Source organism: Etheostoma spectabile, chromosome 22 (genome assembly GCF_008692095.1).
Source record: "Etheostoma spectabile isolate EspeVRDwgs_2016 chromosome 22, UIUC_Espe_1.0, whole genome shotgun sequence".
Classification (NCBI taxonomy): Eukaryota; Metazoa; Chordata; class Actinopteri; order Perciformes; family Percidae; genus Etheostoma; species Etheostoma spectabile.
In genome coordinates, this window is record NC_045754.1 from 4,608,333 (window position 1) to 4,612,352 (window position 4,020).

A 4,020-nucleotide genomic window follows, 5' to 3' on the forward strand; every position below is an offset into this window, starting at 1 on the left:
ATTATCCATCAACATATTTTCCTTTAATTTTAGTCTAAATAATTCCTAATTTGTTTTTCTAACACAAACATTAGGTATAATTTCATATAAATGAGGTTTATCGACCATTAATTCCAAAAATAACTGTAAAACTGAAGTTAATAAGTTAATGTTACGTAGTGTTGAAAACGTCAAAAAAAGTGACAAACAAAAGAGACAAAAACTTAAGAAAAGGTTTAAAAGACTGATAGAAACGTCAACAAAAGTGTTGATTTTCAATTTTGAAAGGAAGACAACACAAGGGTTAAGTATTGAGTACCAAAAATTCCCCCTGCTCATTCAGTATTGACTTATTCATAATACATTATTCATTCACAAAGAAAATTGGTGTCCTTAAAGGTTGGATTTTTCCTAAGTTTTTTAATTATGACATTAAGATCAATTTCCAAAAGATGTTTTTTTATTCCTCTTTTTAGTCAACTTTAGCCTGGGGGTGTACACTTATGAGCACAACTGTACATGTAGTGGAGTTAAAAGTTACGCGTAGAAGAATTAAAATGTACCTCAAATATTCTATTTTGAAGGACATATTCTTGGTTTTCTTCCACCACTTATCAGCTGTTTCATTCTTCATGCTGGGATGTTTCATGTTGTCATTTCGGATGTTTCGTACCTGTCCTGCTTTGGCGTTTTCACACACATAGCCCTCTAAGTAGTGCGTCAGCGAGGGGGGGTTGTCGTTGCCATCGGCCCCTCACGCCACTGAACGCTTGGATCAGAGAGGGGTTATCTGCAGAAACACACACACACCACACACACACACACCACACACACACACACACACACACACACACACACACACCACACACACACACACACCACACACAACACACAGAAATGCACACACTGGTCAGAAGCTGCGCTTGTGGACTCAGATAAACGACTCTTTCGGATCCTGCTGAGCTCAGTTTGTGCTTCCCTTTATCTTGCGCTCCTTTACAGCAATCCTGCGGAGCATTAGGCCTCCTCGCGCTTACATCACAATTGTATTATTCTCCATTACCAATCCGAATTTGCATATCTTAACCAGCTGTGTAATAGGCAGTAGAAACGCAATTAGAGGGCAGTAAGTACTTTCTCAGATTTCATCACATGATCGATCAATCAATGGCATGACTTTGGCGCTGCAGGTCGCAGTGTGGGTGTTAATGCTGTATGTGTGTGTGTGTGTGTGTGTGTGTGTGTGTGTGTGTGTGTGTGTGTGTTACGTGTGCTGTAACTGTGCTGACGTTTTAGTTCAATTAAAATGTGAATATTGATTGAGTTGCTTTAACACGTGAAAGTTTTGTCCTGAATGAGCTTCCACCAAGAATGTGAAAGGGATGAGAGACAAGAGCTTTTACTGGGATTATTTACTGAAAGACTAAATGCTCAGAATACTGAATTTCCCCAAGAAATTGAACATTTGCATCATGATGTCTTTTATGATGCCTTTTTTCTTTTAAAATCATGACCTAACTCTCATAATTACCTGACCTTTTTTTTAAACATAAAATTAAATAAAACTTTAGCATTATTCAGTATAGCAAATATCCATCACATTCTCATGATGAGATTTGTTCTTGTAATTATGAGATAGTAAATCGTAATAACAAATTATGTATTTCTTCCCCTGTTCTTTCTTTGGTGGAGGGTGGGGGGGGGGGGGGGGGGGGGGCTGTACCAACGGCCACTTTGCTCGTTTGAAAGCCATGAGTCTCTCCTCATGGGTGGACCAAATTCTCTGGGGGGCAAAGCAGAGAAAAGGGAGGTCACCATGCCCTTTATGATGTCTAAGGAGCAGATTCTAGATTGCCCATCTGAGCTTTCATTTTCTCAAAGACAGAGCAGGATACCCAGGGCTCAGTTTACACCATAGGGACCATAGGCAGGCTGGGGGATTTTATGATATTGCTTATATTAATGTAAAAAAAAAAAAAAAATCATAAAGTGAGATTTTTGTGCCATGGGACCTTTCAGAAAAAACAAGAAATGAGCACAAAAAAGTCAGCCAATCATGTAAAGTAAAGAGAACTCTCTCTCTCGCTGTCTCTCTCTCTCTCTCTCTACATCCCTTCCTACCTGTGCCCTCTCTCGCCCTCACATCTTTAATTAGCCACCAATGCGAAAAGTTGTTCAATTAGTCGTTAATTCAATTAATTACCGTCTCCTTTTAGGTGTGTCTGCCAAACAAAGGGACAAACAGAAAAACAAAGTGGAGGGAGGGAGGGAGAGAGGGGTGGGGGGTGGGGGTGGGTGTGTTGAAGGTGACTTTCACATCTGCAGGGCATCTCCTGCTCCACGTGACATGACTCTGCACTGGTTCACTTGTTTTCTGTTTCTGTTTTGAATATATGCACACACATCTGCTTATTGTGTTTTTTTTCTCTCTCCATGAATCTCCTCCTTTCTGTAACTTTTGTCCTTCAAGACAAAATCAAATTCAGTGGAAATCCTTGGACTGATCGCCAATAACAAGTCATTTAAGTTTTGTTCAATCTAGTCTCACATTGTCAGATCTATCTCCACATGGTATTGCTAAACTGCTTATTTCTTCGGTTAGAGGGGGCAAAACAGTCCAGGGCTTGTTCGTATTTCTTTCAACCAATCGCAACTGCCCTGGATAGCGGTCTAGCTGAAGGGGCGGGACATCTAATGCCATTGGATGTCATGTTGTCTCCCTGCGATGTAAATCTGAGCCAGACTAAGTTGAATCAAAAGACACAGCGAAGCCAGCGTCTACTTTCTGAGCGGACTTCAAACTCAACAACACAACTAGGTCCTCCAAGATGGTCTTTAATCTGATCTAAAGGGTGCATAACCAACGCTGTGCAATCTTGTGGAAAAAAGGGAGAAAAACGCCTTTACAAGATTTACAGAGCGATGATGAACAAATCTGTCTGAAAAACTATTTTTTTTTCAAATGTATGATATGTTAATATGTGCAATAGCTAGTGGCAAAGTGTTTTACTTTACATCATGTCAAATTCCAGTCCTACTTTAAATCATTTGTCTTAACACTGTAGAAATTTATTTAAAAAACAAGCTTATTTTGTGTTTGTGCCGTCTTTTCCAGACTCTTATTTTTATATACTGTAGGTCAGGACACACTGTAATGTCTATCTATGCTTTTAAGAAACAGTTTGAAATATTTGTATTGCACTGGCATGAGACAAGGCAAACATAACATACTTGATTAAAAAAGGAGATTTTGCATGAGAAAGCCTGTGTTCGGTGTGTGTGTGTGTGTGTTTGTGTGTGTGTGTGTGAGACGTACTCATCTCCATGGCGAGGACGGTGATGTTGTGCCAGCCGATTTCCTCTCGGTCCAGCAAACGCACCGTCATCAGCGACCCGGAAGTGATTTCGATGTAGAAGAACTTGTCGGGGTCGCTGGACCTCTCGATGGAATACCTGGTGACACAAGACAACATGTGCCATGTGAAGTGTCAGCGTTGAATAAAGTGTGTGTTTTTGGGGAGCTTGTAATCCTATCTGAGGGGGAAGCATGCGCACGCACAATCCAGCATGTGTGCATCTGTGTGATAAGGTATCAGGCTGGCAGCTTCTGAAGGCACAGGAAGAAGAATAGGCTCCCGATAAGACTCAATCAGAGTATGTGCCTTCTCTGCCAAACTGATGTATGCCAGGCATACACAGACAGGACCTGTTCCTAAATGGGGTTTCCTGTGTGTTCACACATGGACCGTACCTGCGGCAGCTTCACTCTGCTCTCACCTGGAAGAGATCAAATCACTTCCAAGAGGAGAATGATTAGTCCATTTTTTTTAACCCTTGTGTTGTTCTCCTGGGTTAAAAAACAGACACAAATTTGACTTTTTCATCCCTTTTTTTCAGACTTTTTTTTGTTTTTTTTGTTTTCCATAACACCACCTTACTACCACTAGTTTTACACTACCTTTTGGAATTCATTGTCAATAACCCTCATTTATATAGAAGTGGTCCTACCAGACTCTGGTCCATCAGCCTGGTCCTACCAGA

The 4,020-nt window shown here is 40.6% G+C and overlaps 1 pseudogene; it reads right to left on the reverse strand.

Moving 5' to 3' along the window:
* LOC116672367 (cadherin-20-like) overlaps positions 1-4,020 on the reverse strand; it is a 98,174-nt pseudogene that overhangs the window by 5,303 nt on the left and 88,851 nt on the right.